This window comes from Phyllobates terribilis, unplaced genomic scaffold (assembly GCF_046119375.1).
Source record: "Phyllobates terribilis strain yellow unplaced genomic scaffold, ASM4611937v1 Scaffold_5__5_contigs__length_657084704, whole genome shotgun sequence".
Classification (NCBI taxonomy): domain Eukaryota; kingdom Metazoa; phylum Chordata; class Amphibia; order Anura; family Dendrobatidae; genus Phyllobates; species Phyllobates terribilis.
The window spans coordinates 63,808,876-63,823,603 of record NW_027362765.1 but is presented as its reverse complement, the minus strand read 5'-3'; the positions used below and the strand labels follow the sequence as shown (position 1 = coordinate 63,823,603).

The 14,728-nt window shown below is 44.8% G+C and overlaps 2 protein-coding genes across 6 annotated transcripts in view; one reads left to right on the top strand and one right to left on the bottom strand.

Moving 5' to 3' along the window:
• Positions 1 to 3,584, bottom strand: part of LOC141272032 (gastrula zinc finger protein XlCGF66.1-like) — a 46,159-nt gene extending 42,575 nt beyond the window's left edge. For 3 of the 5 annotated variants that reach the window (XM_073682322.1, XM_073682317.1, XM_073682321.1), the window contains exons 1-2: positions 3,518 to 3,582; positions 2,876 to 3,053 (exon numbers count right to left, since the gene is read on the bottom strand). The gene's annotated coding sequence lies outside the window, so the exon portion shown is untranslated. Of the gene's footprint in view, positions 1 to 2,875; positions 3,054 to 3,517 lie in introns of all 5 variants that reach the window. The other 2 variants (XM_073682318.1, XM_073682319.1) reach the window with 2 other exon arrangements.
• Positions 1 to 14,728, top strand: part of LOC141271971 (uncharacterized) — a 352,339-nt gene that overhangs the window by 219,303 nt on the left and 118,308 nt on the right. The gene's annotated exons all lie outside the window — the stretch shown is intronic.

Below are 14,728 nucleotides of genomic sequence, written 5' to 3'. Positions count from 1 at the left end.
CTGATGTTTTTGCCTTCTTCTGGATCAACAGATTTAGGCATTGGGATTTTAGTAATACCATTATTAGAATCACAAGAGTAATACAAAATATAAAACTAATTAAAAAATCATTAACGGGTTCATTTTTAATTGTAAAAGTGTAGCAATAATACAAATGGTAATAATACATTTGTGAGGCCTAGTCCCAGTAAGTTAGTATGTTAGTGTAGGGAGTACAATTGGGGGGAGAAAGGTTGAACTGGATGGACCTAGCTCTTTATTCAACCTATGTCAGTGTGCTACTATGAGAGCAATGATGGAGGTGGGGGAGAGCAATGATTAGGGATGAGGGCGAGCAATGATGAAGGAGGTGGGGGAGAGCAATGATAGAGGTGGGGAGAGCAATGATGGTGATGGGGAGAAAAATGTTGGGGGAGAGCAATGATGGGGATAAGGGAGAGCAATGACTGAGGTGGGGAGAGCAATGATGGGGATGGGGCGAAAAATGTTGGGGGAGAGCAATGATGAGGTGGGGTAGAGAAATGATGGAGGTGGACAGTAATGATGGGGAGAAAAATGTTGGGGGAGAGCAATGATGGAGGTGGGAGGGCAATGATGAGGATGGGGAGAGAAATGAGGAGGATGAGGGAGAGCAATGATGGAGGAGGGGGAGAGCAATGATGGGTATGGGGAGAACAATGATGGAGGTGGGGGAGAGCAATGCTGAGGATGGGGAAAGCAATGATGGGGGTGGGGAGAACAATGATGGAGGTGGGGGAGAACAATGATGGAGGTGGGGGAGAACAATGATGGAGGTAGGGGGAAAGCAATGATTGGGATGGTGATAACAATGATGGGGGAGAACAATGATGGAGGTGGTGGAGAGCAATGATGGGGATGGGGAGAGCAATGATGGAGTTGGGGGAGAGCAATGATGGTGGTGGGGAGAACAATGATGGAGATGGGGAGAACAATGATGGAGGTGAGGAAGAGCAATGATGGGGAGAACAATGATGGAGATGGAGGAGAGCAATGATGGAGGTGAGGGAGAACAATGATGAGGTGGAGAACATTGATGGGGATGGGAAGAACATTAATGGGGTGGGGGAGAGCAATGATAGGGATGAGGGAGAGAAATGATGGAGGAGGTGAGGGAGAGCAATGATAGAGGCGGGGAGAGCAATGGTGATAAAAATGTTGTGGGAGAGAAATGATGGGAATGATGGAGAGCAATGATGAGGATGGGGAGAGCAATGATGAGGAAGGGGAGAGCAATGGTGAGGAAGGGGAGAGCAATGATGGAGGAGGTGAGAGAGAGCAATGATGGAGGAGGTGGGGGAGAGCAATGATGGAGGTGGGGGGAGCAATGATGGAGGTGGGGACAGCAATGATGGGTATGGGGAGAACAATGATGGAGGTGGGGGAGAGCAATGATGGGGGTGGGGAGAACAATGATGAGGTGGTGGAGAACAGTGATGGGGATGGAAAGAACAATGATGGGGGTGGGGGAAAACAATGATGGAGGTGGGGGGAAACAATGATGGAGGTGGGGGAGAGCAATGATGGGAAGAACAATGATGGATTTGAGGGAGAGCAATGATGGAGGTAGGGGGAGAGCAATGATGGGGATGGTGAGAACAATGATGGGGAGAACAATGATGGGGATGGGGAGAGCAATGATGGAGGTGGGAAGAACAATGATGGGGATGGGAAGAACAATGATGGCGGTGGGGAAGAACAATGATAGGGATGGGGAGAGCAATGATGGGGTTGGGGAGAACAATGATGGGGATGGGGAGAACAATGGTAGGGGTGGGTGAGAACAATGATGGAGGTGGGGGAGAACAATGATGGGAATGGGGAGAACAATGATGGAGGTGAGGAAGAGCAATGATGGGGAGAACAATGATGGTGATGATTGGTGTGTGGCTTATAGTATATTAATAGTGGAGTACATATCTGCATTCAGGGGCGCAGTGCAGGGGAGACATATGTATATACAATATATGTGACCTTGTTATTTTTAGGGCTGCGGTGATCTTCGTGATAAGATGAGTCGTGGCTGAGAGATCTCAACATGAAGGTCCCTCATCATTGTTCTCCCCCACCTCCATCATTGTTCTCCCCACCTCCATCATTGCTCTCCCTCACCGCCATTTATTGCTCTCCCCCACCGCCATCATTGCTCTCCCCCACCTCCATCATTGCTCTCCCCAACCTCCATCATTGCTCTCCCCTATCCCATCATTGCTCTCCCCCACCTCCATCATTGCTCTCCCCTATCCCATCATTGCTCTCCCCCACCTCCATCATTGCTCTCCCCCACCTCCATCATTGCTCTCCCCACCTCCATCATTGCTCTCCCCTATCCCATCATTGCTCTCCCCCACCTCCATCATTGCTCTCCCCCAACATTTTTCTCCCCAACTTCATCATTGCTCTACCCCACCTCATCATTGCTCTCCCCCAACATTTTTCGCCCCATCCCCATAATTGCTCTACCCACCTCTATCATTGCTCTCCCTCACCTCCTCCATCATTGCTCTCCCCCAACATTTTTCTCCCCATCACCATCATTGCTCTCCCCCACCTCCTCCATCATTGCTCTCCCTCATCCCTATCATTGCTCTCCCCCACCTCCATCATTGCTCTCATAGTAACATACTAATATAGGTTGAATAAAGAGCTAGGTCCATCCAGTTCAACCTTTCTTCCCCAATTGTACTCCCTACACTAACATACTAACTTACTGGGACTAGGCCTCACAAATATATTATGACCGTTTGTATTATTGCAAACAAATGTGAGAATGTGGCCTAAGAGATTTTACATATAACATTACCACTCCAAGTCACACAGTGCAGATAGAGAATAAAATTTACATCCAGGAATTTACCGCTGATGTCTCATCTGATCAGAGTCGGTTTCTGCTGATTCTTCTTCGCCAATGGTCAGACCTTCATAGAATGGAACTCTGGGACCTTGTGGAGTGTGTCAATGACTGCCTTCTGGACACCTGTCGAGTCAGCAGTCTTCCCCATGATTGTGGAGCCTACTGAAACAGACTAAGGGACCTTTTTAAATGCTTAGAAAGCCTTTGCAGGTATTTTTTGTTAATTCTTTTAATTTACTGAAATAATGACTTTTGTGTTTCATTGGCTGTAAGTCATAATCATCAACATTAACAGAAATAAACACTTGAAATAGATCGCTCTGTTTGTAATGACTCTATATAATGAGTTTCACTTCTTGTATTGATGAACTGAAATAAACTAACTTTTTGATGATATTCTAATTTAGTGAGATGCACCTGTATATGTGTATATATATATATGTTATATATAATGTGGCTATATATATCTGTAGCTTTGTCTCCATAAAAAGCGGTGGGCCCAGACACCTTTCTTGCACAGGGGCCCCAAACTGTCAGTGTCCGCCCTTGCCCCGATATAACACACAACCACATTATAGTCACATACAAAGATCTATCATAGGCTCAGCACTGAGGGGTTAATAGTAATGGGGAATCTCCACATACCTCCACCTGCAGAGCCGCCACCACATATATGGCTGTTCTGTGCGCACAGGACCTGTGATGAGGTCACAGGAGGGGAGGAGTCAGGGGTCACATGATCAGGGGCCTCAGTGGATGCAGGACTCTGCTGTGCTGGTTGTCATGGTGCTGGATGAGGTGAAGGTTATGTGTGGGGTCAGGAGGGGTTTACAGGGGGGATGTAGCAGAGCCGTGTGTGTGCGAGGTGTACGGAGCAGAGCCGCGTGTGTACGAGGTGTACGGAGCGGAGCCGCGTGTGTACGAGGTGTACGGAGAGGAGCCGTGTGTGTACGAGGTGTACGGAGCGGAGCCACGTGTGTACGAGGTGTACGGAGCAGAGCCGTGTGTGTGCGAGGTGTACGGAGCGGAGCCGCGTGTGTACGTGGTGTACGGAGCGGAGCCGCGTGTGTACGAGGTGTACGGAGAGGAGCCGTGTGTGTACGAGGTGTACGGAGCGGAGCCACGTGTGTACGAGGTGTACGGAGCGGAGCCACGTGTGTACGAGGTGTACGGAGCAGAGCCGTGTGTGTACGAGGTGTACGGAGCAGAGCCGCGTGTGTACGAGGTGTACGGAGCAGAGCCGTGTGTGTACGAGGTGTACGGAGCAGAGCCATGTGTGTACGAGGTGTACGGAGCGGAGCCGCGCATGTACGAGGTGTACGGAGCCGAGCCGCGCGTGTACGAGGTGTAAGGAGCGGAGCCGTGTGTACGGGGTGTACGGAGCAGAACCGCGTGTGTACGAGGTGTACGGAGCGGAGCCGCGTGTGTGAGGTGTACGGAGCGGAGCCGCAGGTGTACGGAGCGGAGCCGCGTGTGTACGACGTGTATGGAGCGGAGCCGCGTGTGTACGAGGTGTACGGAGCGGAGCCGTGTGTACGAGGTGTACGGAGCAGAACCGCGTGTGTACGAGGTGTACGGAGCGGAGCCGCGTGTGTGAGGTGTACGGAGCGGAGCCGCGCGTGTACGAGGTGTAAGGAGCGGAGCCGCGTGTGTGAGGTGTACGGAGCGGAGCCGCGCCGCGCGTGTACGAGGTGTAGGGAGCAGAGCCGCGCGTGTACGAGGTGTAAGGAGCGGAGCCACGCGTGTACTAGGTGTAAGGAGCGGAGCCGCGTGTGTACGAGGTGTACGGAGCGGAGCCGTGTGTACGAGGTGTACGGAGCAGAACCGCGTGTGTACGAGGCGTACGGAGCGGAGCCGCGCGTGTACGAGGCGTATGGAGTGGAGCCGCGCGTGTACGAGGTGTACGGAACGGAGCCGTGTGTATAACATGTGCGCTCACAAGCAACACATAAGGAGTGGGGCTGTGTGAGTACTATGTGTATTGAGCTGAGGGGCTGGTACGCACCCAGCAGTTATGGTGCACATCGGCACCAATGACAAAGTTAGTGGTAGGTGGAGGGTCCTTAACCCCTTTACAACCCAAGGTGGTTTGCACGTTAATGACCAGGCCAATTTTTACAATTCTGACCAGTGACACTTTATGAGGTAATAACTCTGAAACGCTTCAACGGATCCCCCTGATTCTGAGTTTGTTTTTTCGTGACATATTGTACTTCATGATTGTGGTAAAATTTCTTCGATATCACTTGCGTTTATTTGTGAAAATAACGGAAATTTGGTGAAAATTGTGAAAATTTTGCAATTTTCAAAATTTTTATTTTCATGCCCTTAAATCAGAGAGATATGTCACACAATATAGTTAATAAATAACATTTCCCACATGTCTACTTTACATCGGCACAATTTTGGAATCAAAATTTTTTTTTATTAGGGAGCTATAAGGATTAAAAGATGACCAGCGATTTCTCATTTTTCCAACAAAATTTACAAAACCATTTTTTTAGGGACCACATCATATTTAAAGTCACTTTGAGGGGTCTTTATGACAGAAAATACCCAAAAGTGACACCATTCTAAAAACTGCACCCTCAAGGTTCTCAAAACCACATTCAAAAACTTTATTAACCCTTCAAGTGCTTCACAGGAATTTTTGGAATGTGGAAGAAAAAAATTAACATTTAACTTTTTTCACAAAAATGTTACTTTAGACCCAATTTTTTTTTATTTTCGCAGGGGTAACAGGAAAAATTGGACCCCAAAATTTGTTGTGCAGTTTCTTCTGAGTAAGCAGATACCCCATATGTGGGGGAAAACCACTGTTTGGGCGCATGGCAGGGTTCAGAAGGGAAGGAGCGCCATTTGACTTTTTGAATGTAAAATTTGCTTGAATAATTAGCGGACGCCATGTTGCATTTGGGGAGCCCCTGATGTGCCTAAACAGTGGAAAACCCCCACAAGTGACACCATTTTGGAAACTAGACCCCACAGGGAACTTATCTAGATGTGTGGTGAGCACTTTGAACCCCCAGGTGCTTCACAGAAGTTTATAACATTGAGCTGTAAAAATAAAATTTTCACATTTTTCCCACAAAAATGTTTTTCAGCCCCCACTTTTGCAATTTCATAAGGGTAACAGAAAAAAATTGCACCATGCAGTTTGTTGTGCAATTTCTCCTGAGTAAGCAGATAACCCATATGTGGGGGAAAACCACTGTTTGGGCACGCGGCAGAGTTCTTAAGGGAATGAGCGCCATTTGACTTTTTGATTGTAAAATTTGCTTGAATAATTAGCGGATGTGCCCCTGATGTGCCTAAACAGTGGAAACCCCCCACAAGTGACACCATTTTGTAAACTAGACCCTTATGTGTGTGGTGAGCACCTTGAACCCCCAAGTCCTTTACAGAAGTTTATAACATGGAGTCGTGAAAATAAAAAAAATCAAACTTTTTCCACAAAAATGATGTTTTAGCCCCAATTTTTTTATTTTCACAAGGGTAAGAGGAGAAAATGGACCTCAAAAACTTTTGTGCCATTTCTCCTGAGTACGCCAATACCCCATACGTGGGGAAGATATATTGTTTGTGCGCACGGCAGAGTTCAGAAGGGAAGGAGCACTGTGTGACTTTTTGAACGCAAAATCGGCTGGAATCGAGAGCGGACGCCATGTCGCGTTTGGAGAGCCACTGATGTGCTTAAATAGTTGAAACCCCCCACAAATGACCCCATTTTGGAAACTACACCCCTCAAGGATTTTATCAAGGGGTATAGTGAACATTTTGAACCCAGAGGTACGACACAGAATTTGATGACATTAGGTCATCATATTGAATAAGTTGTCATTAGTCTTGAGCGCAAGTGCTCGCTGCTTGAGTTTGCATCGGGTACTCAGGTATGCACCATGTATCATGGGTGCTCAAGTGAAATGCTCAAGTCCCCGCCCGCATGTTTCACGGTTATTAGACACCCCAAAAAAAACATGCGCAGATCGCTCGTGCATGGCAGGCAATCCCCGCAAGTTTTTTTTGGCGGCGAAGCATATTGGGCGGAGACTCGAGCACCCGCGATACTCAATGCATACCCGAGCACCCGATGCAAACTGAAGTAGCGAGCACTTGCATTCAACACTAGTTGCCATATCGTCATTTTTTTTTTTTTACTTTTGAAAAAAACAACAACCCTAGCCCAACCCTAACGCTACCCTAGCCCAACCCTAACCCCCTAACATTAGCACAACCCTAACCCCAACCCCAGCCCTAGCGTTTATTTTTTACGCCGTTCCTAGTGTGGTATAAGTGATTAGACGACTTTATTCTTCGGGTCGGTGCGACTACAGAGATACCAGAATCATATTGGGTTTTTATGATTGACAGCTGTCACACACTAAAAGACACATATTTTGTAAAATCTAGTTTTTGCATCGCCATATTTGGAGAGCTATAATTTTTCCATATTTTGGCCGACAGAGTCATGTGACGGCTTGTTTTTTGCGGGATGAGTTGACGTTTTTATTGGTGCCATTTTCAGGCACGTGACATTTTTTGATCGCTTTCTATTCCAGCTTTTGGGAGGCAGAATTAACAAAAAACAACAATTCAGGAATTGTTTTTTTTTTTTTATTCTACTCCGCGTTGGTAAAATTGATAAGGCAGCTTTACTCTTTGGGTCAGTACGTTTACAGCGGTACCACATTTATATCGTTTTTCTATGTTTTGGCGCTTTTACACAATAAAAGCTATTTTATAGAAAAAAATATTTTTTTTCATCGCTTTATTCTGAGAGCTATAACGTTTTGATTTTTCAGATGATGGAGCTGTATGGCAGCTTGTTTTTTGCGGGACAAGATGACGTTTTCAGCGGTACCATTTTTATTTATATTAGTCTTTTTGATCGTGTCTTATTCCATTTTTTGTTCTGTGGTATGATGATAAAGCATTGTTTTTTGCTTCGTTTTTTATTTTTTACCGTGTTCACTAAAGGGGTTAACTAGTGGGACAGTTTTATAGGTCAGGTCATTACGGACGCGGCGATACCAAACGTGTACTTTTATTGTTTGTTTTTTTTTCATAATAATATTTATTGATGGGTACATTATATTTTTATTTTTGGTGGATTCTTTTTTTTTATTTTTTTTTAATATTTTTACATTTTTTTTAATTTTTTTTTTTCACTTTCTGAAAGTTTTTTTACTTTTTTACTTTGTCCTACTCTGGGACTTTCACTTTTTTTATTCTGATCGCCTGCATAGCATAGGGATGGAGCACCATCCCTGTGCCATGCAGGCAGTCAGCGATGCACAGTGAGAAGATTGTTTGGTCATGCGCAGTGCATGACCAAACAATCTTCCTGCTGTCTGGTGACCCGGATGTTGTCATGATGACATCGGTTCGTCATGGCAACACCTGGGAAGCCGCGGCAGACAGCGCTGGAGGCCGGAAGAGGAGGTGAGCATTGCGATCACCTCCCCTTAGCCACCGCAATGCTGCGATTGACTTCGATTGCAGCATTGCGGGGGTTAATGTGACGGGAGCGGTGCGGGACCGCTCCCTGCACATAGTACCTGGTGACAATCAGCTGACACCCGGCGGCGATCGCGCCCGCACAGCCTGTGTGGGCGCTCAATCGCGATGATGTACTAATACGGGTCAGACTCTTAAGTCCCAGGGCACAGACGCGTATTAGTACGTCATGGGCTTTAAAGGGGTTAAAAATTATTTCAGGGAATTAGGCTGAAAACTTAAAGAGAACGTATCAGCACAATTTAGCAATGTAAAGTGTTATAAGAATTTTATGTGATTAATTCTATAGTCTATGAATGATAAGGTTGTGGCTGTATTATCATTGCATGCTTATACTGAATGACATAATAATAATCTTTATTTTTATATAGCACTAACATATTCTGGAGCGCTTTACATACATTATCGGCACTCTCCCCACTGGGGCTCACAATCTACATTCCCTATCAGTATGTCTTTGAAGTGTGGGAGGAAACCGGAGAACCCGGAGGAAACCCATACAAACACGGGGAGAACATACAAACTCCTTGCAGATGTTGTTCTTGGTGGGATTTGAACCCAGAACCCCAGTGCTGCAAAAGACAAGAAAGATTGATTAAAGAGGTTGTCCACTACTATTAACAATGCCCCCATCAATTTAAACTGTGGAAACAAGTCTTTTTGTCCAGTGGTCATTCTTGCCTGTGAGTGGCACTATTGCTGACTGCTCACCAGGCATCATGTGACCCCGGCTGCAGCCTGCTCCGACATCAGTTGATGTCACGTCAGTTCTGGCTGCAGCCGGACGTTACCCAGTGACGCACTCCCCCTGATTAATGGGCTGTGGGTGAGGTTTCACCGCATGTCACAGCCCAGCATCCACCGCGCGCTTTCCCTCTTCTCCTGCTTTCGTTGGGAAAGTGCGCCGTGCATGCTGGGCTGTGGAAGAAGAGGACGGGGACATCTCTCTGGTGTTGTCCTCCTTCTGGATAGACCTGGAGAAAATCCCCCGATCCCTTCATAGCATTACTGTATAATGTCCCAGCATTCCCAACAGTGTCATCTCTCCAGTCAGCTGCTCAATCATCTTGTAGGTGAGTTCTAGGATCTTCTGGTCATTAATGTCCTCATGTATCAGACGGTGAAGTGGAGGTCCCATGATTGGGCTCAGGGGTCTTCCCCATGCCTCAGACACAGTGGCCTGACAGTGCTCACTAGTGGTCTTCTTCACTACTGTGTAATCCTGGTTATGGAGAGACACATTAATAAATCTCACTACAGACATTTCCAGAGTCCTCACCTCTCCAGTTCTGTCCATCTGTTATTCCCATAGATAAGAATGATGTAACGTGATGTCATCAGAATCTCTTAACTTTCCAGTAAGCCGGAAGAGGATCTCTAGGGTGAGGTGTAATAATCCTGCACCAAAAACAGGGAATAAATCTAAAAGGAAAAAATCTGAATATTTACTAAATATTTCATAAGAACAACACATAAAGCTATAAAGTGCAAGGAGCATCCACAGAAATCGGGTCTGCAAAACATCAGTAGCAGATAATGATATAACATTAATACTGCCTGATAGTGACAATATGGAGCGGACGATGACCATAGTGGAGACTGTACTGTAACAGAGCAACGAAAGACATCAGGAGGGAAGTGACCCAATCATGCTGTGTGAGGGCCCACATACTGAATTATGTGGCTGTAGTAGACTTCATATTGTGTCCGAGGGCCCTCATACTCTCTGAGGGAGTGCTGTGGGGTCCCTCATACTGCCTTTGGGAGACATCATACTGTGTGTGACGCTGTGGGCGCCCTCTGTCTGTGGGGACCACTGTACTGTGCATAGGGAACTGTGGGGTCATGATGCTACATATAGGGGAGCTGTTGGGCCATCTGTGTGGTGGGTACTTTAGGGGCATCCTGCTATGGGAGTTATTATTTTGTGTTGGGGTTAGTGTGGCAGCATCCTAATTTGTGGGGACCACTGTGTCATCATGATGTGTGTGTGGTCTGAAATTATTGGGGGAATTCACTGTGGGGGTATCATGCGGTATGGAAGGGAATTTTTGAGGGTATTATACTCTAAAGGTCATGAAACGGTTACAGTAGTGAGTGAAAACACAAAAGAGGCTTCAGTATTCGCATAATTACTGTGTACCTGCAGCAATAAATGACCCTTTCCATGATTAAAAAGTTGAGACGTACGACCCCACCTACTCCACAGACTACTTTTGTAGTGGCATGTGGAGGGGGGCCCAATAGGACTTTTGCTATGGGACCCCATTATTTTAATGTACTCCACAACTTGGAGAGGGTAATAATGGTCTTGAATTTCGATCTTTTATACAGTCTGACTTTTTACAGTCTGTCTAACTGCAAATTGGTGGAGTCCAAACTCTTTAGAGATAGTTTTGTAACCTTTTCCAACTTGATGAGCATCGGCAACTCTTCCTCTGGGATTCTCAGAAATTTACTTTTGGTCGTGTGAAAATACACTTCTACAAATGTGTTGTGAAGATGAGACATACGTGTATTTTAAATAAAACTGTCTCTATCTTGATTCACTGTGAGGGCATCCTACTGTTCTGGGGGGCATCATACTGTATTGGAGAGACAGGAGGAAGCCTCATACTGTATTGTGAGTACTGTGGTCGCCTTACTGTGTTGTGGCACTGTGTTAGTCTTACACTTTAGTATCGGCAATGGAGTGGCATCATAATGTGTATGAGGTTCACTGTGGGGGGGGTATCATAGTGTACAGTTGTGCTCAAAAGTTTACATACCCCGGCAGAATTTTTGCTTTCTTGGCCTTGTTTCAGAGAATATGAATGATAACAAAAAAACTTTTTCTCCACCCATGGTTATTGGTTAGGTGAAGCCATTTATTGTCCAACTACTGTGTTTTCTCTTTTTAAATCTTAATGACAACCAAAAACATCCAAATGACCTTGATCAAAATTTCACATACCCCAGTTCTTAATACCATGTGTTGCCCCCTTTAATGTCAATGACAGCTTGAAGTCTTTTGTGGTAGTTGTGGATGAGGTCCTTTATTTTCTCAGATGGTAAAGCTGCCCATTCTTCTTGGCAAAAAGCCTACAGTTCCTGTAAATTCCTGGGCTGTTTAGCATGAACTGCTTGAGATCTCCCCAGAGTGGCTCAATGATATGGAGGTCAGGAGACTGAGATGGCCACTCCAGAACCTTCACTTTGTTCTACTGTAGCCAATGACAGGTTGATTTGGCCTTGTGCTTTGGATCGTTGTCATGTTGGAAGTACATCCTATGCGCAGCTTCCGGGCTGAGGAGTGCAAATTTGTCTCCAGTATTTGCTGATAACGTGCTGCATTCATCTTTCCTTCAACTTTCACCAAGTTTCCTGTGCCTTTGTAGCTCATAAATCCCCAAAACATCAGCGATCCACCTCCGTGCTTTACAGTAGGAATGGTGTTCCTTTCATCATAGGCCTTGTTGACCTCTCTCCAAATGTAACTGTGAAGACCCGGGGTTTCCGTGGACGTAACGCTACTCAGACAACTCAGGGTGAAGGTAAAACAGCGTGGCAATACTTTATTGAACCACAAATCGGACAATAAACACACAGAACAGTCCCAGCAAATATCCAAGATGGTACAACATTACACAGTCTCACCCTTCCTTCTCACCCACCTGGGATAAAACAGCTGCGACTTTGGAAACTTCCAGGGCCTACTACCTCTGCTTCTGGTGGGCCCCCACAGAGAGAAGGTAGCGGCAAGCTTAGGAAGCTAGCAGTCCATCAAGGTACAAGGCCAGGAGACCCAAGGGTCCAAATCTGGCCTCTCCAAGAGTTTTCCATGGAATCAGGTGACCGGTGGGTCTCTCCTGACAACTCCAAATGTCTCCATGGGTTCTATGCGACCGGTGGGTCCCTCCTAGCAACCCCAAAACAACATATCCATGGGGTTTGGATAATGTCAAGCAATCCATCTGCTCTCCTGCAGGATGTCTCTCATTCTCCTTCTAAAGTCTTTTTGAAGCTCTGTCCCAAGACTGACTCATACAGAAGCATATCTCCTTTTTAAATGAATATCCACAGGTCCAGGGGTTTTTAGAGGGCAGCATCACATGGCTCAGCTATCATTGTTTTTGCTAATCCATTTCCATAGTTGGTATCACAGGGGCTATTGCAAATAAACCTCTATCTGACTTTTAGTACAATTTGTCATTAGCACAGTAAACATGATTGTTTCCAAATGAATAGAATTCAGCATTCAGGGTTATACAAATACTTGTCTGTCCACAGCCACAGAGATACACATATATTTACAAGTCAATTTAAACACAATAGCGTACTTCTCCTGGCTTAACAAATCTAAACGTCTGGCTTATTAAGGTTTTACTCTGTATAGTCACAGTAACGTTTATGGTTGTGGCCAAAAAGTTCAATTTTGGTCTCATCACTCCAAATTACCTTGTTCCAGAAGTTTTGAGGCTTGTTTCTGTGCTGTTTGGTGTATTGTAGGCGAGGTAATTTGTGGCATTTGCGCAGTAATTGCTTTCTTCTGGCAACTCGACCATGCAGCCCATTTTTTTCCTGTGCCTCCTTATTGTGCATCTTGAAACAGCCACACCACTAGTTTTCAGAGAGTACTGAATTTCAGCTGATGTTATTTGTGGGTTTTTCTTTGCATCCCGAATAATTTTCCTTGCAGTTCTGGCCGAAATTGTTGTTGATCTACCTGACCGTGGTTTGGTTTTTGCCGAGCCCCTGATTTTCCATTTATTAATCACAGTTTGAACGATGCTGACTGGCATTATCAATTCCTTGGATATTTCTTTGTATCCCTTTCCTGTGTTATAGAGTTCAACTACCTTTTCCCGTAGATCCGTTGACAATTTTTTTGCTTTCCCCATGCCTCACAATCCAGAAACGTCAGTCTGTCTGGGTCCCAGAGTCTGTATGGATCCCAGAAACTCACTCAGCTTTTATGCACACACACTGATTACGAACAAACAGGTCACAGGTGAAGATGTTTCCTTTAGTAGCCATTCAATCCCATTTGTGTCAAATTCTGTGCATGTTATCAGGCCAAAATCACCAGGGTATGTGAACTATTGATCAGGGTCATGTTTTTGGTTGTTATTAAGATTTAAAAAGAGAAAACAAAGTAGTTTGACAATAAATGGCTTCACCCAGAGAAAAAGTTTTTTTGTTATCATTCATATTCTCTGAAACAAGGCCATGAAAGGAAAGGCCGGGGTATGTAAACTTTTGAGGACAACTGTGTATGTATATTATATATATATATATATATATATATATATATATATATATATATATATATATACACACACACACACACAAACAGAGATTTCCTTTGTATTTTAGGCAAAAATATATATGTATTTTCATCTTTTACATTTTAAAAATTAGAAAAAGGAAAATGGGCTGATGCAAAAGTTTGGGCACCATTGGAGATTTGTGTGCTGAGATAACTTTGACCAAGATTTCAGACCTTAATTGGCCTGTTAGGATTATGGCTTGTTCACTATCATCATTAGGAAAGGCCAGTTGTTGCCAATTTCTCACCTCCTCTAACCTTGTGCCAAAAAACAGCAGCCATGGGTTCTTCTAAGCAGTTGTCTAGCACTCTGAAAATGAAAATGGTGGAGGCCCACAAAGCAGGAGATGGCTATAAGAAGATAGCAAAGCGTTTTCAAGTTGCCCTTTCCTCAGTTCGAAAAATAATTAAGAAACAGCAGTTAACAGGAAAGAGATCTAGTGAGGACCAGAGATTACATGTGGGAAGATATCGTGAGATTAGTTTGGAGATATTTTGCAAAGAAAGATTATGGACAGCCTTGTAGGTCAGTGTTAATAGGTGTAGGGATTCACACGCTCTGGTAGGCATTAGCTAGTGTTCACACAGGCAATGCAATTTTGATCCAAACACGTGCAGTTTTTATTGCTATCCACAGGTTGCACAGAATCAAAACAACCTCATAAACATAAATCCCTAGCCTTGTTCAGGTGCTAAATAAACAGAACAGACCCTGGCTACTCATACATGGCTGAGCCAGCCCCAGCTCGGTCAAACAAAACAGCTATTGTCTGATACTAATACTTGCGGTCTGTGCAGACTCTTCTCAGAGAGGGATTCTGCTCTCTCTCCTCTATCTCCTCTATCTTCTCTCTGTCTATCCTCTCTCTCTCTCTCTCTCTCTCTCTCACACTTTTTTGTCAGTTTTGTCAGATACGATAACGAAAAAACAAAATTAATTTAGATTTTGCTTTCTACTTTTGCTAAACAATTTTTTTTTATTTTTTAGGTTTAAATGCTGCCAATTTGAAGTACATATTACTTTTTGATCA